The 24,789-nt window shown below is 37.5% G+C and overlaps 1 long non-coding RNA gene across 1 annotated transcript in view; it reads left to right on the forward strand.

The window, feature by feature from the left end:
* The window catches only part of LOC139313929 (uncharacterized), a 75,074-nt gene that overhangs the window by 40,052 nt on the left and 10,233 nt on the right, over positions 1 to 24,789 (forward strand). Inside the window, exon 2 of the long non-coding RNA XR_011600164.1 lies at positions 12,423 to 12,482. This is a non-coding gene — a long non-coding RNA (uncharacterized lncRNA). The remainder of the gene's footprint in view (positions 1 to 12,422; positions 12,483 to 24,789) is intronic.

Genomic DNA, 24,789 nt, shown 5'->3' on the forward strand with positions numbered 1-24,789 from the left:
AGAGAATATGTATAGTTTAGGATTGAACTGTGGAGTCCTTGGGGTGTATAAACAGGGAGCAAACCCCACACTCACTAGCACAGATGATGTTACCTAGTTGAGTAATAAAATGTCAGCAAACGAACAATCAAGCTCAGAGAGCACTAAGGACTCCATAGTTCATAGCAGCGGCAAGCAGAATAAGCTTTTGAAATAATACTCCAGGAGGACTATTCAAGTTTGATCATTCAGAAGCATGTTAAGAAATTTTTTGTAACAAAAACAATTAAAAATAGCAATAATAAATGACACAAAGACTTTTTTCTTTAAAAAAAAGAGTAGTTTTAGTGACCAGCATTAAAACAGTACCTGGGTGTAATGTATTTACTTTGGTTTGGGTTTGACTGAATAATTCGTATATCTGTCCTGACCCTATAGGATAGTTAGACTAATAATATAAGAGACAAGGTGGGCTTTTTCTCAATTCTAGGAGCATGCTACCACACCATACAAAGTAGTTTGAAGTCAGATTGTTTCCTATTTTCTCTTCCTTCTTCTTCTCCTCCTCCTTCTCCTTCTTCCTCTTCCTCCTCCTCCTCCTCCTCTTCCTTTTCTTCCTCCTCCTGCTCTTCCTCTTCTTTTACCCCTTTCTGTGTCAAGGTTCTGGTTCTTGCTTTTCTGGTGGCCTTAACTGATGTAGTGTGTCTTTGATGTTATCTCTCTATCTTCTTCTGGGTTGGCATCATGTTCTTTGACCTTCTCTTCTTTTTATATATGCCTTATAGGAATCCCACAGATGAAAAAACCACTTCGTTACATTTCCACTCTTGAATATGAAGGGAATGCCAGAAGTGTTTACCATATAGCTAACAAATATGAGAGTGTAAAAAACATAATCCGACCAGCATCCTGCTCTAGGAACTACTATAGACTCTGGACTCTCTTTATTTTGACCCATTCCACATTTTCAGTTACACTGTGTGTACTCTCTTGGCCTTGCATACAGTTTGAACATGTACTATAAGAAAGAGCTATATAGCCGCCAAGCTTAATTTCTTCTTGAACTTAAAAGCTTGTTGCAAACTATGGTCATTAAATGATAGCATGGTTTCATATTTGCAACCAGGGACTTTTCCCAGTAACTCTAATCAGGACTTCATGCTGTTATGGTAGCTGGAGTCAGGGGAAAACATTCTAAACAATGTGTAAACACTGGCACTGGTATTGGGAAAATGAAGTTCAGGGCTAGGAGGTGGGGTAAGATTAAAGTTCCTGAAATACTCAGAGTCAGCTTTAAATTGAAGCTGAGTAGCTACTGGTCTAGGGTGCAAAGCTTAGAGGATGACAACACCACTCCTCCTCCTGAATATTTTAAATATATAAATATTTGTGTTGTTGTGAGGTAGCACCATATACCCTTGACTGAGCACTACACAAGCTTTGTAGGGTTCCTGTATTGATAAATAAAAGATATGCTCCAATTTCAAACAAACTGGCACAGAACCAAAAGAAAAAAAGAGAGGTTTCTTAAATACCAATGTCCATTGAGGTCCCCACAGTGCACTAAGGACATTCAGAATGTTCCTTTCTAATATTCAAGTTCATATAAGATTATTCCTTAGAAATACTTTATTAGTATAAAGTCTCCCTCCCTTTTACTCCCCAATTAATCTTGAAGTCTAGGAACAATACTGTCAGCCCATGTTGATAGTATAGATAACTTATCTTTTAGTATATTATATGACAGCTCAAAGAATACTTGCTGTTTCTTTAATTATGCATACAATACAACAAAAAACAACAACCCAGAATTGATAAGAGAGAAGAAAGTTGCCACCATAAATTGAGGCATGTTAAAGGAAAGGAAATGGTCCTGTCACATACTGACACCATTTGCTCCTGTGGAACAGGAAATAAAACCCCTTTCATGTACATCTGAAGCTTTTCACATACTGAGCATTTCATGGCTAGAGCAGAAGAGCTGACAGCTAACATGTCTGCGATCTTTCCCCTCTACACCTTCACCTCCCATCTGATGAAATCAGCCAAGAACAGCATCTTCTCAAGTAACACAAGAACTTGACTCAAGGTCTTGAAAGGAATTCTCACTATATCGGGTGTATCTCTTGGCAAAGGCCTTGGGTCAAGTACTGCAAGCTGTAATAATAAAACCTGGTTAAGAATGGTTACCCTGACCTGCAGTTGCTGCTGTCACCATAAATTTTTAAACTGCTTAAAATACAGAGAAGATGAAGTGAGGCTTTATTAGTTGTGTATGTGTGTGTGTATGTGTATGACTATTAATAGAACATAACTGACTGCAATGTTCTAAATGCTTATTCAGGGCTTCTGCTGAGGAACTCTGTGAGGAAGATGATGAAATACTCTAGTTAAATTGTGGTGTTCTTAACTGAAACCATTTCATAGTTTGCCTCTGGTAATATTTTGGGGACTGGGCCCTGAGCCCTTAGGCCCAGGGGTGAAATTCAGCAGGTTCTGACAGGTTCTGGAGAACCGGTAGTGGAAATTTTGAACAGTTCGGCGAACAGGCAAATATTACCTCTGGCTGGCCCCAGAGTGGGAGTGGGAGGGAATGGGGATTTTGCAGTATCCTTCCCCTGGAGTGGGGTGGGAATGGAGATTTTGCAGTATCCTTCCCCTGCCATGCCCACCAAGCCACACCCACAGAACCGGTAGTAAAAAAAAATTGGATTTCACCTCTGCTTAGGCCCCTAAATTCTCGTGAGTGACGAATGGGATGTAACATTTATCCTATGATAGGCTGGTAATAGAAAGCCCCTGGATTGATAACATCTTATATAAATGTTCTTGATATTACAGGAAAAAAGCTTGGCTATGATTTTTGCATCATCTACAGAATGTATAGGTAGTCCTTGACTTACAACAGTTCATTTAGTGACCATTCAAAGTTACAAGGGCACTGAAAAAGGGGACTTATGACCATTTTTCACACTTATGACCTTTCCTGAATCCCCATGGTCACATGATCAAATTTCAAACGCTTGGCAAATGATTCATATTTGTGACAGTGCCTTCAAGTGTCCCGGGGTCATGTGATCACCTTTTGCGACTTTCTGACAAGCAAAATCAATAGGGAAGCCAGATTCACTTAACAGCCGTGTTACTAATTTAACAACTGCAGTGATTCACTTAACCATTGTGGCAAGAAAGGTCGTAAAATGGGGCAAAACTGAACAAATGTTTCACTTAACAATAGAAATTTGGGGCTCAGCTGTTGAGGACTACCTGTATCACTTAATTTGAAAAGCTGTTTGCAAATTGGTAGTGATCTACCCTGATCTCTGCATAGATCATAGATCATGATCTTGTAGAACAAGAGCCGAATGGGTGACCATGTTAGATTTCATGCTCAGAATACATTTGACGGATAGCATCTATGGAGAAAGATCAAAACAGGGAAGATGATGGATGTTGCATCACAGTCCATGCTGGCCGATTGGGTTGTCATGCACATACACCTCCACATTTAACATAAATTTCCTCTCTCTTTTGCATATCTCTTAACTTCATCTTCACTAAAGTAATTCATGTTCATATATTTTATTAAATATTTGTTTACTTTTCCATGTACCTGTAATTTTGAAAACAGCTTGTGGAGAGAATACTTCATTAACATAAAATATGTTACATGCTAACTTCAATTTTTTGGGAGCATCAAACAATGCAAGGGAGCATTTGTGTTTTATTTTGAATCTTAATGAGAAGTTCATGCTATCTGTGGGTAAATGTTATTTTAAATACTTCATGAACTTCAGACAGTTAATATTTGTATGAGTGATCAGAGATAATTTCTTCCAGTTATTCATTTCAACAAGCTAATGGCATTTTAATGAATAAATAAGACAAAATTGAAACAACAGGCTGGTTCTTTCAAAAGAATCTTCCTGGATCTTCATCAGACAAGTTCTTCCCAATTAATGTCTTTTTGTGACAACTCAGAAAGTTAATTGGAGAAAGAAATGTTTATATGTATAAAGTAACATTCTTAAGAATGTTTAGAAAGCCTTTGAAATTTTTTTTCTTATTCCTTTTATGAGGATTTGGAGGAGGTTAGAGATTATCTCACTTCATATTTTGTTAAATTGCAAATACGGTTTGATTTTTAAAAAAAAAAAAATCCTGGAATACTGACTTTTAATGAACATTTTTTATTGTTAAAAAAATAAAATTCACCATTCATATCAGCATCACACCCAGAGAAGAGAGGTTAATTAAGCAGTGAAAGGAAGAGGGTTGTTACCTTAATTTCTTTCTTGGGGCTTCATGATAAGAATGCAAAGAAATCTCTCTTTGATTTTTCTACCCAACACTAATACTGTAATCTACTAAAGCATTCCATTGTGACATCTCAGAGATGATAATGTCCATAATTTATGGAATCTATTGGTATCAACCTGACATATGCTGTTTAGTACAAGTGATGTATATTTTTTTTAGCAGCCATTTAACTTCTTATTGGTTTGCCCCCCCCCTCCCACCATGGTTGCAATATTGTGTAAGAATGTGGCTATTTTTGCAAAACCCTTTCTTCTTCTCAAGCAAATGAATTTCTTTTTTGTCATAAACACCCATTTTATTCATTTTATTTATCTAAATCAATAGAATTTATATTAATCGTGGTTTAAGTCCTACTGATTTAAAGAGATTTTGCATCCTTTGCCATGATTAATGCTTTCTGAAGTTGCAGAGCCTCAACTTTAGAAATCACCCAATTACAGTCGTTGGGCAGGGGTGTGGATGGGAGAACTCTCAGCTAAATTCTCAGTCCAAGAAAGATTTAGATCAGGTGTTTGTATTGCAAGCTGACATTGTTTTCATGTGAGGTTTTGAAGAAATCACATTATCTCAGTATCAGACTGTGTTCTTATTTAAAGGCGGCATTGTTTTATTGTAACATTTTGAAAAATACATTGACTTGGAACATCTGAGATGTATAGAAAAATATTATGACAGATATTTTTGAAATAAAATGCAACTGGGATTAAATGGTGTAATAAGAAAAACTCAGGTAACATGGCAACCTGTGGCATCGGAGGTAAAGAGACATCAAGTGTGCGTCCCTTATTACAGGTAGTCATGACTTACAAACATTCAAAGTTACAATGGCACTGAAAAGAGTGACTTATGACCATGTGATCAAAATTCAGGCCCTTGACAACTGGCATGTATTTATAACAATTGTACTGTCCTGGAGTCATCTGATCACCATTCGTAACACACCCAGCTGGCTTCCAACAAATGGGAAAAGCCAGATGATTCACTTAACAACCCACTTAAAAACTATCTTGCTTAATAACAAACATTTTGGGTTCCATTGTGGTCATAAATTGAGGACTACCTATACTTCTTATGGTATTGAGATTTATGGCTGACCAGAAATGGATTATACTTGCAAAGATACCACAAATGACAAATGCCAGATTAACAACATTACCAACTGCTAACTCAAGATGCATGATGTAATATTTTAATCTTTTCTCTGTGGCTCATCCTGGCCTATTACTTGTGTTCTTAAAATAGGAGTCATCTCAGCAAGCAAAAGCACTGTGCATTAATGTTGCCAAAAATAGGCACAATTGTTTCAGAAATGCAGAGAAAGGCCTTGTAATCAGGGGTGGGCTTCAAAAATTTTAGCAAGAAGTTCTCTGCCCAGTTGCTAGGTGGCCATGGCCATGGTGGCATGGCCTAGTCAGCCTCCTGCACCATGGCGGGAAGGGTGTGTGTGCCCTCCCCGGGCTCTGGAGGCTTTCCTTGAGCCTCTGGGAGGGTGAAAACGGCCTCCCCAGGCTCCAGAGGCCCTTTCCTTAACTTCCGGTAGGCTCATTTTTCGCCTTCCCTGAGTCTCTGCACGCGCCCTGCACTTACCTGCATCCAAAATCGGCCGTGTGGGGACTCCTGGAAGGGCGGGGTGGGAGGAGCCAGTAAGGAATGGGACTTGGAGGTTCTCTGAACTGCACAGAATCTTAGCTAGAGGTTCTTCTGAACCCCTGCAAACCCCCAGCAGGCCACCCCTGCTTGTAATGGGCTGTGAGAATAACCTTGGGACAAAGAATGAAGGACCATAGCCTAAGCAATGGTCTGATAAGAGAAACCCAAGTCCAAAGAAGGAATAAGGGTGCAGAAAGATCTCAGAAGGGACCCTTCCTAGTTATCTGAAAAATAAAAACAGGAAAGGGGAGTAGCGCTTTCAGATTTGCAAGGTTCTGTTATGTAACTTTACAATAAAGGTAGTGTTACTGCTCATATGTATATCTACCCTATCTGGACTATCTCAAAGGGCTGATAAGCCTCCACTTATTCACAGGTGTCAGATTGCCTATTAGAACAAAAATGTTCAGTAATTGCACACCAGATTATTAGATAATGATAATATCAGGAATACAGATAAATTAGTCACGATCCAAAGATATACAAATAAGTTTATAAGCAAACATATTTATAATCTCTTAGTTTGGATTAGATTTAGATTCATTGAAGAAATCTTTTTTTACAGTAAACAGAAATAGAGATAGTTTTTCAAGCTATGTACATTTTTTCAAGATTCAATTTTGATTTTTTGGTTGAGCAATGCAGAGAATTCATTGATGCTACATGCCCGGAAATAGTTTACTTTGCTATAATTTAGTTTATACTGTTTCACAATTTGTCTCCCATTTGTTGTTTAAGACAATTTGTTCTTTTATAAAGTACACACAAGTACTTGTACAATTTTTTGCTACTTTTGTACACAATATGCTTTCCTATGTACATCATTTCAGCACATATTTTTATTAGCTTATTTTATTTGTATTTTTATTCTCTAATGCACTTTTAGGTGCTATCTCTGAGGATGGAATAATAATTTTTCATCAGTTATTTCCTGTTTGTCACCATTAGCATTAATTATTGACCTTCAGAGAGATGCCATCCTAGCAACTGAAAAATTGCTGAGGAATATAAAGACATACAGAGACTGTAAACACGGGTGGAGAGATCAGGATAATTCTCACTGGCCTCATACTTTTCCTGTAGCCACATTTGAAAATTTATGCAATTGAATCCTGCAAAAGTGGAAAATAAAAAATGTTCAAATAGAATTACAAATTTGTATGCATATGAAAGGAAATTGACCTCAAATGCATATGAAATACACATATGTACATACGCATACACACACATGTATGTGCGTCTGTGTGTGTGTGTGTGTGTGTGTGTGTGTGTGTATCTTCACAAATCAAATATATGAATAGAGCCTAGAGTGATAGCTGATCTATATTTTCAGAACCAAGGAATGTAGGTTGAAATCTCTGAAGAGGCTGGATAGATATGGAACAAGCTATAAATGGATAATAGAACCTGGAATCAATGGAATGCTACTATAACAGCAGACCTAATGAGAAGGGATATATGAAACATATGAGGGAACTATGGATGGACAGAAGATATATGTCTACACTAACTGAAAAACACCTAGTTACCCAATGCTTCAACATGATGAAGAAGAAGCTGCTCTTCAATGCTAGATAGAACAATGATGTGCAGCCAATACCTGAATGGCACTACGACCTCTCTATTACAGAACACAGTTGCTGATGTGAGACATAAGATCATAAATTAGCTACATTTAACCCTCAAGTCTGGTTACCAAGATTGACTGAAGATGTACCATTAGATAGTATGCTACAAAATGCCAATAGCGCCTTCACACAATTTGCTACTACCACCATAACTCAAACCAATGAACTAGTATATCCTATAGCTGCTGCAATCCTGGATATGTTTGACTAGACAATCATGAAGAATAGTAGTACATAACCCTCCTGGAAAATGAGGTTAGAAGCTAAGATCAAGGTCAGAGACAGGTTTGTCAACTAGTAGAATCAAAGAAGGGTGTGAAGATTAGGGATATGACTCAGCTATTGAGAAAATACAAGGGCCTGACTCTTATCTGAAGACCTGGAGAGTGCTAAACAAAGGTTCACAGCACTGGCTACCAGCCTAAGGAGATGTACTAGAGCAGGGGTGTCAAACTGGCAGCCCATGGGCCAGATGTGTCACGTGTAGGCCATGCCTACCCCAGCTCCACAAATGGGAAAAACGTTGTGAAACATCACAAGACAGAAACGTGATGCGGCAAGTTTGACACCCGTGTACTAGAGAGATACAGGCCAAGAAGATAAATGCTCTGTTCTCCAAAGAATCATGCAAGGTATACTCCAGGGGTGAAATTCAGCAGGTTCTGACAGGTTCTGGAGAACCGGTAGTGGAAATTTTAAGCAGTTCAGAGAACTGGCAAATACCACTTCTGGCTGGCCCCAGAGTGGGGTGGGAATGGAGATTTTGCAATAACCTTCTCCCAGGAGTGGGGAGGAATGGGAATTTTGCAGTATCCTTCCCCTGGAGTGGGGTGGGAATGGAGATTTTGCAGTATTCTTCCCCTGCCATGCCCATTAAGCCATGCCCACCAAGCCACACCATGCCCACCAAGCCACATCCACAGAACCGGTAGTAAAAAAAAATTGAATTTCACCACTGGTATATTCCCAACTGCAGTGCCACAACACAGAAACACACAGCCACCAATAGTTGAAACTGAACAATATAGGGAGAACATACAGGACAATGAGAAGACACAAAGGACTAGTGCAAGCAAGAGAGGGTGTGGAAAATAAATGCCAAAGTGGTCCCAGTGGTGATAAGAACACTTAGAACTGGAAACTTAAGTTGGGAGAGTGGATCAAACAGATTCCAGGAACAACATTAGAGCTCTCTGTCCAGAAGAGTGCAGTGCTAGAACAGTTAAGATACTACACAGAACCCTCAAACTCCCAGGCCTCTGAGGAAGACACAAATCATCCATAAGGATGAGATGGGATATTTTTAATAGACCTATTCACAGGTCAAATATCTGATCAGAGCTTAGAGTGATATCTGATCTGTGGTCTCAGAATCAAGGAAGATAGACTGAAACCTGTTCTTCAGAGGAGTGCCAGTAGTTCTTGGAGACTAGCCCTGTTTCTCCTTGTGCTTGTGATCACCTGCCCTCTTTAATCAAGAGACCTCTGGGAAAGGAGTGACAGTCTACAGATATCTTGTCTTTCTGTACATTGTGCCCATTGATTTCAGAGAAAGGCAAAAAAAAAAAAATAAGCAATGGCAAAGAGAAGATGTACTGAAGAATAGTGCCCATTGTGAGCAACTTGACTTACAGTTTCACAAAACACGAAACAAATATTTACGGTCTGATTTTTATGTATTTTGTCACAATCATTTAAAAGTAGCTCTCCAACTCAGTAGCAAATATCTTGGTGTCTTAGGCATATTGTACTGCTTCTGATATTGGTAACAGTGACAAAGTTAATGTTCTGACCTAAGCTTCCTGAGTCAGTAAAACATACGAGTAGTTCCAAAAACCTCTTTTGTTGCAACAGCTGTGAATTCTGTTCATTTATAGATGAGTCCCAAATAGTTGTAAAGAGTCCTTCGGGATAAGGCTGATAATCACCCACCTTTATCTCCCTTGACATGGTGCCAAAGACCTAACTGGCAAAGCCACATGGAGTCCAGAATCAAACAGAGCTTCAGACTTTAAACTGAACAGAATTAACAACGTTGCTTCCTGCAAAGGCCCACGTGCCTTTGCTCCTCTTTTAAGTCTTATGGGAGGGGCCAATCATCTCCAAGCCCTACTCCTGAGTTGTCCCTTTTGTTTTAACTGTTCTTGCCTTCTGGCAGATCTGTGCATGCGCGCACTGGGAACAGGTTCCCCCTGTTCCTTTGCCTCGCTGAGGTCCAACTCTGGAGGCTCCAGAAGCAGCACGTACCTCCCAGATGGCCCTTTCTCTGCCTCCAAAACAGAGCCCTCATCCGAGCCTTCCCCAGATCCAGGACTGGCCCACATTCCTCCCCAACCTCCTTACTATCTGATTCTGCTGCCAGCTCCGCAAGCCGCCAGCAGACCACAACGTTAATATTAGAGAAATAAACCTGAAAAGATGTTTTCATTTTCATTTGTTTCCTAAGGTTTGTGGTCATCAGCTATATTATTGAGATGGCACACCAATGAAATTCTTATTTACATTTCAGAAACTATTTAATATATTTCATTCATGACCCAGAAGCCACTTCTTGTTTCACTGGACTTCTCTGGCTCCTTTACTTACAGTACTATTTCAGATTTCTTCGATCTGCTGCTGTCTGTTTAAGGTGAACTATAATTCCCATAATTCCTAGGGGGAAATGACTGCAGTTAAGTAGGGATTATGTAAATTGTATTCTAACTAACAGTTTTGCAAATATATGGCCTCGACATATTTCACACTGACTGGTAGTAGTGGTTCTTCAAAGTTGGAAGCAGCCTTATTGTACAGGTGCACAAAGTTATAGTGGAAACAACGTGTGGTCCATACATTAACTTTCTCCTCTATAATCAAGACTGTAGAATTGCAGATGTCCTCTAAATCTCCAGTTAAACAGGATCTCCAGCAATGAGGCTGCTTCCAACTTTGAAGAACCACTACTAGTCAGTGTGAAAACATTGGCTGGACCAATGTTCTGTCTCAATAAAAGGCTGATTCATTTCACTGTTTATACACACAGTGCTGTGCAATGGAGGAGAAGATGTCAGTCCAAACATTCCTATGTCTTGCCACACACATAACCAAAGTGCTCATACTGTGCCTCTCCACATAAAAATTCCAACAAATTCACTGTAAGGGAGCTATACACAGCTTGATGTCGAAAGCAGAAGTACTCCTAGCTCGAATTTGCTCTGTGGTAGAGGGAAATGCCAAGGCTCATATAGAATAGGAGTTTGTGTAACAGAACGTCATTGGAATAGTTCACACTGATACTGAATTGGACTTTCTGGAGATACAGAGACATTTGATGTAGTGCTTGTTTATGTATACAACATAGCATGTGGTGAAGCAGATACACATACAGCTTTGTACATATTCGCCTAATTCAGAGGTCTTCAAACTTGGCAGCTTTAAGACTTGTGGACTTCAACTCCCAGAATTCTGCCAAGTTTGAAGACCTCTGGCTTAATTCTTCTCATGCCTGCACTGAGGTACCAAAGGAATTACTCGCAATTGCATACAGATGTATTCATATGCAGGTGGGAGGGCCATTTGGCCCGGACATCAAAGAGAAGAAGAGATTTTCAAATTTAGGCAGTTGGCTTTTTAACTTTAGAATAATATACAAATTAGTGGTCTCCGCAGTCCATTTTCAATGTGTACTTTATTTTCAAGTTTTAATTTTTATTATAGCTAGGGGCCATAACAATGCAAGCATCTTCGGCTCTCTTTGCTCAGGTTTTTGTCATTGTGTATGTGTACTTTATAAAATGAATTTCCAAGTATATGAAAGTCAGAGCTTTGATGTTGGAAAATCCTTTTGATACAGATTAGTGGTGGGTTTCAAAATTTTTTACTACCGGTTCTATGGCTGTGGCTTGGTGGGCGTGGCATTGCTTGGTGGGCGTGGCTTGGTGGTTGTGGCAGGGGAAGGTTACTGCAAAATCCCCATTTCCTCCCAATCAGCTGGGACTTAGGAGGCAGAGAATAGATGGGGGCAGGGCCAGTCAGCATTTTTACTACCGGTTCTCCGAACTACTCAAAATTTCTGCTACCGGTTCTCCAGAACTGGTCAAAACCTGCTGAAACCCACCTCTGATACAGATACTATACCACACAGCTGGTCAACCAGAAGTTACCTGCCATTTATGTTGCCAAATTCTAGCACTATAGACTGTAACTAATTATTGGGTGAGTAATTAGCCAACATTGGGTGCTTCTAGGTGAAACTTTTATTTTGCAGCATCCTCATTTTAGATAATATAATCTTCTATTTGTCAGTCTTTCATACTTTATCATCTTTGCTTTTACTTTTTTTTAACATACCTATGATAATTGTCTAAGAAGAGAAAGACAGTATAGTTATGCCTTATATTTTTTCTGGAAAAGGTAAAAAGAATCCATCTGGAAGCTGCTACCTTTTTTTTAGTTTGACTCTTCTGTCTTGTCCCAAAAGCTGTTTGAAGAACCAGAAAAAATAAACACTATAAAAAGTAGACTTCAGGATATAACTTTAAATCAGGAAGTAGCAGACTGAAGGAAATGCCTCATTTGAAAAATGTATTCGGCAGAGGTTGTTAAATCTAAATATACAGATCTTTCCTTACCCATTCTAAATTTTTTTAAGACAAAATTTATTTTTGAGGTGTTGGCCTTAAAGGTAGTTTGTGGAAAAAGAAGTCATGATGATCTGCTGGTTGGAAAAATACATTTCAAACTACTTAAACATCAACATTTCGTCTTATGTGTGGCTTTTGTTGAGTAAGTTGTCTGCATGACAGAGTAAGTGGTGGGATGTTATGGTAACTAGTAATGACCCTTGAATATTTTGGTTTACCACAGTACAGAATACGAAATGCAGGAACTTTTCCAGGAAAATGATACCCATCCTCAGGATTAACTGTAAGTATCTGATTTCAATAACTTTTCTATTATTTCAGTTCCCAGTTTTGGAATTTTCTCCCTGGAAGGGAAAAAAAAAGGTTTTTTGACATTCTTTTTCAAGGGGGAAGGTATTTTGTATGTTACAGTATATTCTTTGTAATACAAGTAGTCCTCAACTTATGACCACAATTGAACCCAAAATTTATGTTAAGTGAAAAATTTGTTAAGTGAGTTTTGCCCCTTTTTTCCACTTTTCTTGCCTCGTTTTTTAAGTGAATCATTGCAGTTGTTAAATTAATAACACGGTTGTCCAGTGAATCTGATTTCTCCATTGACTTTGCTTGTCAGAAGGCCACAAAAGGGGATCACATGACTCCTGAACACTGCAACAGTAATAAATATGAGTCAGTTGTCGAGCATCCGAATGTAAATCACGTGACCATGAGGATGCTGCAACCGTCATAAGAGTGAAAAATGGTCATAAGTCACTTTGTTCAGTGCTGTTGTACCTTCGAATGGTCACTAAATGAACTATTGTAAATCGAGGACTACCTGTATATTATGAAGTTATACAAATGAGATAGATTGGAGGGAAAACTTTCACTTGTTCTACTACATTTTTTTAAAAAAACCCTACCATATTTTTCAGAGTATAAGACGCACCTCTTTCCCCCCTAAAAGGGGGTGAAAATTTAGGTACGTCTTATATACTGAATGTAGCCCACCCACTGGCCCCCACCCTTTGGCCTCTGCCTCGCAGCAGTTACCTCCTTGCAGCAAACAGCAAGAAGAAACAGCTCCTTTCAGCTTCAGCACAGCCTAATTAGCATAAGTTGATTGGCTCGGCCTCCTGACTCTCAGCTGATTTGCTCTCAGCTGTTTTGCGCAGGGCTCTGCTGCTTGTTGCAAAGAGGTAAATTGCTGGAGCAGATTTTTTTTTTTTCCTTCTGCTAATCAAGCTATGCTGAAAATGAAAACGAAAGTAAAGCAGGCTGTTTGCTGTTTGCTACAAGGAGGCAAAATTGCTCAGAGGCAGAGGGAGATTTCTTTTTCTTCTTTTCCTCACAAAAAACGGTAGGTGCGTCTTATACTCCGGTGCATCTTATACTCTGAAAAATACGGTAATATCTTTGGGGATTGTTCGAATAGTAAAACAACCCATCTTGTGCTGACTTCTTGCTCAGGAGCCCCTCCCCCTCCCCCACCCGAGAATCCAGTTTGGGTTCCACTGCTAATTTGTATTGTTCAGAAAAAGAACAAAATTCTATTTCCCTGGGTTTATTCCTTCCATAAGGAAAGGAAAATCTGTGTGTGAAATAACACATATTACCCTTCTCTTCAGATATAAATCATATACAGTTTAAACTATAGCCTTACCTCACCCGTCCATAGTGGGAACTTCAAGAAAATGTCAGCTGTAAATTTAGGTGTTCTGTTCTGGAAAATGAAATCTTAGTTTTCTCAAAATGACTCAAATTACAACTGGAATATATAAGTCACTCATGCCATAAACAGAAGTGGTTTCAAGAGCCCATTATAATCAGCCGTAGTGACTTTTGCTCTGTGACTCTCATGAATATAAAACAAAATGATTGAATTAATTCTATTTCCTCCCATCTGGCATAGTAAAAAGAAAGCAGTATAAATCTGCAAACACTTAAAAGGTTTATTATCATTTGTTTTCTTTGGACTCCCATAATTATGGTAATGATTCACCTGCAACACCTACTCAATAAGGCTTTCGGAGTGGGGATGTGACTCATGAAGTTAAAATGCCATATTATAGAATGTGTACTAGCAACCAATAACATTAAACCTCAAGAAAACTATAATTTCTCCTTCATGTTCATAAACATGCACAGTATTTTGAAAGAAGTGCTTTCTTTCTGTCTACTTTTAAGACAACAAAAGGAGACAAACACAAATAAGAAAGATAAAACTCCGCTCTTTTCCCATCCTGAACTCTGCCAAATATGTCTGTCTTGCTGAAGAGTTAAAATCTCACACAACTACTGCACGTCCGCGGGTCAGGAAGGCTGTCTGAAAACTGGAATTTTGGAATAATGGCTAAATTAATCTGATGAACTGAGGAGTAATATAATTTCAGGTCACAGCTGAATTTAGAGCTGGTTATGCTGCATAGTTGATATTGTAATGCTATTGTGATGATCACTCCATACTAACATTTTGTGGCAGTAGCAGAGTAAAATGAAGTGGTCAACCATAAACAAACTCTCAGTGGCCTCACTGAGCAAAGCAGATGGGTGACATTACCTCAAAGCTGTATTGGTTGTTAGTAAACAAGCCATCTGCTAGCTCACTTTCCTTTTCTTGCACAGCAACCTTGCACCATCTGAAAAAAGGCAACCTAGAGAAAATCCTATCCTTTCTGTGGAAGGGCACAGCAGTTGGCACAACATCTTAAGGATTTAGAAACCAAAGCCTCTTTCTTGCTTTCAGTTCGTTGGCTGGACCAATGTAGCTTTTGACTAACTTATAATAGATTTATTGCTGTTTTTTTTGTCTGGTGTCCTAAGTGGAAAATATCCAAGAAGTACAAATCACCATCATAGTGGGCACCAAATTATTTCCTTTTTGGAAAACTGCATTACCAAAACAGAAGCCTAGGGAGCTTCCATGGTTTTGCTTTGTTTTTCCTTTACAGACACCCTTTGGTGGAAAGAGGCTATTTCTGTAAAAAGTGTGTTAAATTGTATCCCACAAGTTTTCTAGAACAAATATGAGAATCGAATCAAGAAAAAGAAATATTCAGGTTCTTTAAAAAATACTTTTTGCAAAGCACTGTAAAATAACCAATTGATAATGTTAATACAGGAACTTTATGTATCAAAAAGCACGATATTGTATTTTCAAGCAATTACAGTCCAAGCAGGAACAAAATTGGTCCAATATTTTCTTAACTATATGCAGACACTGCCACCAATTAAGTTCCATTTGTTGCCTTGTTAAGTATAGTCAGACAGATAAAACTTTGCAACAAATTAAAATATGAGGAAAAAACTGACTGGCGCTCATAATTCACAGTAAAACTGTCATTAAAAGGCCTTGTACGCATGAAGTTTTAATATGTGATTATTAATTATGCATAATCTGCAAACAAAACTGCCAGACTGTTAATCTGTACCAGTTTCTGCTTTAATAACATGAAACTATAATTCTATTTGGGACATCAGATCAACATAGCTGATAAAGCTTTATATGTACCTAGTGAAGAAAATTAATCAATTATTTAAAGTTTAATCTTCCTTAATCTTTTAGAGAACATTAAAAGCTCCACATTATTCTCTATATAAAGAATTAGAGTACAGGTAGTACTTAACCATGCTCATCTGATCAAAATTCAGATGCTTGGCAACTGGCATGTATTTATGACAGTTGCAGTGTCCCAAGATCATGTGATCACCTTTTGCAACCTTCTGACAAGCAAAGTCAACAGGGAAGCCAGATTCACTTAACAACCAGGTTACTAACTTAACAACTGCAATGAGTCACTTAACAACTGTGGCAAAAAAGGTTATAAAATGGGACAAAACCCACTTAACAACTGTCTTGCTTAGCAACATAAATGTTGAGCTCAATTGGGATTATAAATTGAGGACTATCTATGTGTTATGCCTTTTTACCCCTGTCATTAGCTAAGAAAGAATTATTGTGTCATCTAACAGTCCTTGCAAGATTGTGTGCCCAGTGTACAATTTTAGGTGAAGTTTCATTTTTGGTTAAACATTCAACCATCAAGTTAATATAAAATTTATATAGAGGTAGACTAAGGATATATTGTTGTTTAACCCATTTTATGTAGGGCATGTTTAATGACAAATGACTTGTGTGTAAACAAGAGTGAATAAGTGGCAATCAATTGTTAAGTTTATTCCACATTTTGTATCTGAGGAAACAAACAAACAAAAACAAACAAACAAACAGCCAAACCAGCATATAGACCTGAGTTTAGCTTTTTGAACTACCGTATTTTCCAGCGTATAAGACAACTTTTTAACACATGAAAATCTTCTCAAAAGTCGGGGGTCGTCTTATACGCCGGGTGTCGTTCTCCTGTAATCAGGCAGACCAACCCGAAAGGCTCTGACGAGCCTTAAATGGCTCTGACGATCCAAGCTCTGACGATCTGCTAATCAGGCAACTCAGCTGGGATCGCCAGAGCCATGGAGAAGGAAAAAACTTTTCTCCTTTCACATGGCTCTGGCAATCCAAGCTCTGACGATCTGCTAATCAGGCAACTCAGCTGGGATTGCCAGAGCCATGGAGAAGGAAAAAAGTTTTCCCCATCCAGCTTGTTTACCTTTGCTGCTAGTCGCAATGCTTGCCTTGCTTCGCTTGCCTGAATCCATTCCATCAGCAAGCAACTCCCTGCCTGCAATCAAGCAGGCAGGGAGTTGTGGACTTCAACTCCCAGAATTCCTCAGCCAGCAAAACAAAGCTGGCTGAGGAATTCTGGGAGTTGAAGTTTACAAGTCTTAAAGTTGCCAAGGTTGGAGACCCCTGTTCTATTTGGTAAGTTTTTTTCCCCTTTGGGATCTTTAAAAAAAATAGTTAATTGGGGTTTTTTTTAGTTGTTCTTTTTTAGACCTAGCCATTTAAAGTTTAGAAAGTTTTAAATTTAGCTTTCATATAAAAATAAAAATAAAATAAAATAATATTTGTGCAGCTTTCTGAGATTTAGTGTGTTTTGGTAGTGTTTCACTCTAACTACACAAACACACAAAATCTCACAAAGCTGTATGTGGAATTTTGTGTGTGTAAAGTGTGAAAGTTGGGTTTTTGGGCTTTTTGTGGCTGTGTGAGGTTTCTGCTTGTTGCAGGGGCCATTTTGGGTCTAGCACAGCTGCTTTTACATTGTGGGTGAGCCAGTTGTGTTGTGTTGTGGTGTGTGTGTGTAAAGTGTAAAAGTTGTTTTTTGGGGCTTTTTGTGGCTGTGTGAGGTTCCTGCTTGTTGCAGGGGCCATTTTGGGTCTAGCACAGCTGCTTTTACATTGTGGGTGAGCCAGTTGATGTTTTTTAATTTTTATTTGGTGTGCGTTGGAAGAGGGGTAGTCTTATACGGCGAGTATAGCCCAAACCCTATATTTTAACAGGAAAATTCGGGGGTCATCTTATACGCCCAGTCGTCTTATACGCTGGAAAATATGGTATTTCTTCATCATCAGTTAATTATACTGGGAGCTGGTTAATTATACTAAAGTTGACTTGTTCCTCTGTCAGTATATTTACTAAGTCCACCAGTCTCACTGCTTTAAATAGAGATGTCCACTAAAGTTATTATTGATTGTATTTAGTAGCCTAATTGAGTGTACATCATAGGGTGATCTGAGTTACCCTTATTAAAAATAAAAATTATTATTAGTACTCAGGATTTTAAAACTCAAGATAAACTTGTGCACATAAAGCCAGAATTGTAGCCCACCTCACAATATAGCTTTTTTTTTTTTTAACCCACAAGAGGGTTAGTTGCTGTTCTGGATATCTTAATAAGTTTCATCAGGCTGACCAGTTAAACCTCCCCTGAAACCGGTTGGAGCCGCAGACTCTTTATTACGCAAGCAAAGTTTTTCCTACGCACATAAAATTTATATGTACCTCTCTCACATTACTGCTGGCACATGGCTTTCTAGACATGGTTTAGTCTCTAAAAGGGAAAGAAGAAGATGGAATCATTTGGCAGCTGAAACTAATTGCTTCCTTGCTTTATTAAATCCATTTTTCTATTTTGTTGCTATCAGTTGTTCATACAGTACTGCTTTTTGTTTTGTATGGCATTTTGATGGGGGAAGATTTAATGCCTTCCTGGTGAAATCAGGGTTTTGAATCATAAAAGGGAGAGCAACTTGCAGTATACTTATTTAAAGATTTCTTGTCATTACTCAGAGTAACCTAGTCTGCATGGTTTGCAATAATGGATGTTCTGAAACTGTAAAATACAGTTGGAATTCCCAGTCTCTCCAAGAGAAAATGGATTTTTTTTCCCTTGACCACTTTACAGAGGAGGATCAAATATCTGTTCTTAGAGTGAACTGGAATAGATTTTTCACAAATAGCTTCCAAGACAAAAGAAAAAAAAAAGATTTAAAACTATCAGGAGATTAATATTACTATCAGAACCACAATCAATCTTAGAGCTGCCAAAGAACTATAGCAAGCTAGAAAGGTTTGCTCAGTGTCGATGGCACCCAGAGTAGCTTTCAAACAGTTTGCAAATTCTCCAAGGCAGCTCTTCCTGATTGCCCTATTTAAAGCATTTAAATCGAAATTTCTCTAAGACTGCTAAAATATTACATACATATGCTTAGCTTGGTGTGCTACAATAGAGAGTGGCTCTCTTTTCTCAGGTTGCTGTTAGAAAATAAGGGGAAAGGACATATTATTACCCTGTTTCCCCTAAATAAGACATCCTCTGATAATAAACCCAACTGGGATAAGCTTCCCCTGAAAATAAGCCGTCCCCGAAAATATTTAAACATATGAGCAGCCAGTCCCTGCCATTTCATCTGGTTTCTTCCATGCACCCCAAAATAATAAGACCTCCCCAAAAATAAGGCCAAGCGCTTATTTCGGGGTTCAAAAAAATATAACACAGGGTCTTATTTTCGAGGAAACACGGTATGTCTTATTATGGTATTAAATTTATCTCCTACAATCCTATGGGTTTAAAATATAAACAGTATGTTATTTCTTTCGCTGCAATAATAGTTTCTTCTTGGGTGAAACTATATTGGAATCTCTTAATGCTAAATAGAGCAAGCAGGCTGATTTCATTCCATTTTGAAGATCAAAACAGAAGCTAGTCTTAAGAATGATTTTCCTTGTTTTCTAATTTGTTTATTGTTGTTTCCAATAATTTAGAACAAAATATAATTGTTGTTATTCTTTGTTAGCTTTCTGCCTTCAAAAGCAAAATCAATCTCTTCTCCTAGACAGGAACAATGTTTGTCTGTTTTTATCTAAGTGAAGGTTACACAGTAGAAGCTTATAGATACTGTCAAATGTTTATTGACTAGGTCAGTTGTTTATCCTGTTTGTGAGACACTATTTGGAAGTAAGCTTTTAGAGAGACAGATTCTGAACTACTTTAGTTCCTTCAGCTTCCCCGATCTTGTACCATGTTCTGGACAAGATCTGAATATGTAGCTTCAATTACTGACAGTGAAGAAGATGAGTAAGGGCCATGCACAGGGCCTGGATAAGGGGCCCTTTAGGTCAGATGGTACTCAATATACAGCAGTTCTGAGGAACAGCTAAGGATCTTTCAAAGTACTAATAGTGCTTATGACATAGTTAGATTAAAGCCTTCAGGACATCTAGTGGCTGATTTCGCCATACAGGCAAAGAAAATCTGAAGATGCAAAGGCAGAATTACAGTAGGAACATGGAACATAGGAGGCATGAGCATGGGAAAACTCAGCACAGTGAAAAATGAAATGAAACATCTGTAAATTAACATTTTAGGCATCAGTGAATTGAAATGGACTGATATTAAACAAGTTAAGTCAGAATATACCCTCTTTTGAAAACAAAAGAAGGAAGGAACAATGTTGCTTTTGTAGTTACAATGGGTATAGGAAGAACAGTACCTGACTACAATGCAATCAATGACCAAACTACATAATTGGACTTTGTGGACATCCTTTAATATAATGATCATTCAAGTTTATTGTCCAACCATTGATGCAGAAGAAAAAATTAATGAGTTTTATCATCAAGTTCAATTTGAAATCGACAAAACATGCAAATAAGATGTGTTGCTTGTTATTAGAGGCTGGAGTGCCAACATTAGAAATATTAAAAAAGGAAGATGTAATTGGATTGCATGGCTTAGGACACCAAAATGAAGCAAGAGAATTACTTAACCATTTCTGCATTTAAGCAAATTCTACATTAAGCTAAAGAAGAAGAAAGGCAAACAGTTTCCATGATGTAATCTTGAAGATATACATATTTTCAAAGAGAACATCAGGAATTGCTTTAAAGCCCTGAGCCTTATTGATAGAGAACCAGAGCAACTGTGTAATGAACTTAAAGAAGTCATTAAGGATGAAAAGAGAGTACCAAAGATGAAGAAATGGTAGAAAGAAACCAGTTATTGGAGCAAACTGTGGAAATTGCCAGGAAGGGAAACCAAAGACAAAAAGAGACAGGAAGGAATTCAATAAGAATTTCAGACAGAATAGAAGAGAGAGGTAAAAAAGATCGTGCTAATGACATCAGATAGAACAACCAACCTTAGAATTGGCAATGATGGTATGAAAGTGGGGAAAGCTTCTGTTTTTTAGGAGCAACCATCAACAGTAAATAAGCAGTCAAGAAATATGCCACAGACTAACTCCTTGTAGAGTAGCCATGAGGGCTTGGAAAAGATGTTCAAAAACTGTGATGTGTCTATATCTACAAAGATCAGAATAGTGCAATCAACGGTACTCTCTGTGATAATTTATAGAAGCAAAAGTAACTTTGAAGGAGGAAAGTAGGAAGTGTATTGAAGCTTTGGAACTTTGATATTGGAGAAAGTTCCTGAAAATGTCATGAGCTGCCAAGAAGACAAAGAATTATTGAACAAATCAGCTCAGAGTTATCTTTCAAGGAACAAATAACCAGGCTCAAATTATCCTACTTGGGCACATTATGTGAAGAGCTAGTTTTCTGGAGAAGGCACTAATGCTAAAAATGGTGGAAGAAATTTTGGAAGACCTGAAGGACCTAGTTAGGGTCACATTATCTTCTATCAATCTATCCAGTGGTAGGATTTAAATAATTTAACAACCGGTTCTCTGCCCTAATAACCAGCTGGGTAGGCGAGGCTCGGTGGTCATGTGACCATGTGGGCGTGGCCAACTCAATGTCGCTCATGTCGATGGGTGCTTCACCTTAGCTGTTACAATGTAATAATAGTTAACCAGGGAGGCAGTTTCTGTAAGCAGGGCAATAAAGATTAGGCTAGAAACAACACCAGAATGTTTCCTTCCTGCCTTCCTTACAGGATTAGCCCTGTAAAGTGGAAGAAAACAAAATGAGATTTCTTCCAACAACCGGTTCTCCGAGCTGCTTAGAAAGTTAACAACCAGTTCTCCCGAATGGGTGCAAAATGGCTGAATTCCACCACTGAATCTATCTATGTAGTCACTAAAGGCTGAGACTGACTTGGTGGCATGTAATCAATCAATTGACAGCTCAATCAATGTTTTGACAGATAACTGCTTAGTTTTAAAGTTCAAGGACAGTCAATAATAAGTTTAGGTTTATGAGTAAAAATGAATAAAATGAAGTTTTCCGATAATTTTTTTGTGCCTCACACCAACTCAATCCAGTCATTTCACATTAGAGAGGCTTTCCTTCTGTTGTTTTATGCCAAGATTGATCTATATTTTAATATGTGTATATTGACATCTTCCTCACTGATAAATATATGTATAGATTTTTCAATTTAGATTCTATCCTCAAAGACTAAGATGAGGATTGTTAACACTTTTGAAATTTTGGGAATTATAAGAACCTTTCTCAAATAAGAAATTCTAGAAACCTGTTATTTTCTGTGACGTAAGTTTTTTTTTACCTATTTTTTTCCTTCAATGATATAATATATATTTAAAATTCTAGAAGTTTCCTCAGCATTATTAAGACTAATGTCTTGGATTTAGATAATTCAGTTTATGCTGCTTGTTTTCAACAGCTCAGCCAGGGCAAAGTAAAAAAATAATATCTTTATCTTCATCTACAATACCTAAGCAACGAAATTAAGTGACAAGATTTGTAATCCCTAGACCCAAAGGAAAATAAATTTTGCCTTAACTTGCTTTTTATGATATTTAGTTTTTTATTTGCAGGACATCCTTTAAAAAGTGGGAAAATTCTCTGGTCCTGGGAGATTTATGAGCTGCAGAAGTTTTTTCCCTTCTTAATGTAGTTATAGAATTTCCACCAAATGGGTGTTTATATACTGATTAAACTCATCTGGGCTGTTATCTTTTTGAGGATGTTAGGGATATGGCAGAAAATCAGGCCAGAAACAAATAGTCAAAAAGGCCTAAATAAATTTAGAGAAAGTTTGTCTTTTAATACAATTACAAAACAATATTATTTAATTCAATGTTCAGTAGTATTTAATTCAGTTATCTAGCAGCTATATTGTGCTACATAATTATATATGTGAAGGACGTGGTGGCTCAGTGGCTAAGACGTTGAGCTTGTCGATCGAACGGTCAGCAGTTCAGTGGTTCGAATCCCTAGTGTCGCGTAACGGGGTGAGCTCCCGTTACTTGTCCCAGCTTTTGTCAACCTAGCAGTTCGGAAGCACATGAAAAATGCAAGTACAAAAATAGGGACTACCTTTGGTGGGAAGGTAACAGCATTCTGTGCACCTTTGGCATTTAGTCATGCTGGCCACATGACCACGGAGACATCTTTGGACAATGTTGGCTCTTTGGCTTTGAAACGGAGATGAGCATCGCCCCTTAGAGTCGGAAACAACTAGCACATAAGTGCGAGGGGAACCTTTACCTTTACCTTTAATTATATATGTAGAATTCCAATAATTCTAATTGCATGATATAAAGCCACATTATTTGGGTAACCATCTTTCTGCAAGATTACCTGTCCAAGCCACCAAGTCAGACAGAGTAGACTTATTCCAGGTCTTTTCTACTATCGGTACATATTGTCATCTAGCATTACCTAGGAAGTTAATCTTTTCCATAGCTGTGTCTACCAAGGGAAGAATCTTTACCCTGAGTTACAGATGCACTTTATGTTCCCTGTCTCACAGAAGACTGTTGAGACTGACTCTTCCTTCAAGAGCCAAGATGGGAGAGGGGCCAGCATTCTGAGTGTGAAAATGTTTTTTTGAGGGGATGCTGTTATAGCACTGTGCTGGGATCTTGTGCTTTTATTATTTCTGGGTTTGTTAGCTGCCTGGGATTGTTTTGTATAATACAGATAGCCATATACATTTTTCAAATAAATAAAACAAAGTTCTGTAGTCATACATGGTAAGAGTTTAAGGAAGCTTTCTACCTTATCCCAAGTTTACAAAAATATAATGCAGAAGTAAGTTTCACTGAAATCAAGGTCTTGAACTAGTAAATATCCCGACTATCTTTCAGTATATTATATATGCCTCTTAGTTAGAGAGTGGCTGGCAAAAATGCATCCACTTCCAAGAGAAATTTAAAGTTGAATTCAGTCAGAATGGATTATTTAAGTATTATGTGAAGTAAAGCAGAAAAGAAGGAATGGTTGATAAATGAATGTAGATGAAAGCCTGAAAGAAAAACCTTGAGAAGGATTGGTTATATATAGAGAAAAATTAAATTAAAACTTAATTGCAAAAGGAACATATAAAGTCAGAAAGAATGTCTTGAGAAGAAAATAAAAATGAGAATTTTTGGGTAGAATTGATTTGAATAGATTCTGAAAAAGAGACATGTAAGACATTTAAAGAGCAAAAGACAGTGTATGATTTTATATAGAGATATGGTAGAATCAGGGGTGTTTATAAGGAGAGAAAGGTACAGAAAGATACAATAAGTTGAGTTGGTGTAAACCAGATTTAGTTATATTTTCTTTTAACTTACTTCATACTTATTCTTTTGTGAATTACTCTTTTTCTTGCACTTTGCTTGACCTAGCTTATCCTGAAACAGACTAGTATGAAAGGCATGTGTTTCCTGCAGCTTTTTATATGAAAAAAGAATATAAAATATAGTCTCTGACAGTTATTGTTAATCATTTCCATTTACACTATTACAGTTATTTTGACCAAACAGGAAATTACATTTTTAATAGCTCTATGCATTTTGCAAATTAAATTTGGTTCATTTGCCAAACCTCTTTGAAGATGAAGACTACTGAATGATGAAAAATATATTTGTCATGGAGATTAGAATCATTGTAAAAAAAATATTATGTTTATAAATAAATACTAGAAATAAATATTTAGATTTCAGGAAAATCTTAGATTTCTTGTATTTAAACTGCTTGCCAGATACATTTTACATTTCTTTAAAAAAAATTCACATACTACTTAGCTGAAAATGTATAGTATTCTGTCCAAACAATTTCTGATATATACATTTCTAAAACATAGATTTTAAGGATATTACAGCAGAATTTGTAGAATTGGGGATTTTAATATTGATTTAGGCCATTTATATTTACAAACAGTACAGAAATATCATAAACATATTGCTCCTGTTTACATTTCATGAGCTTTGAATTTCACTGTTTATATTTTTTGTTTAGATATGCACAGATATATGCATATATATACAATATGCCAATTGAAGATGAAACTTCATTC

This window comes from Pituophis catenifer, unplaced genomic scaffold, assembly GCF_029215685.1.
Source record: "Pituophis catenifer annectens isolate HBS135680 unplaced genomic scaffold, rPitCat1.0.hap2 SCAF_3, whole genome shotgun sequence".
NCBI lineage: Eukaryota > Metazoa > Chordata > Lepidosauria > Squamata > Colubridae > Pituophis > Pituophis catenifer.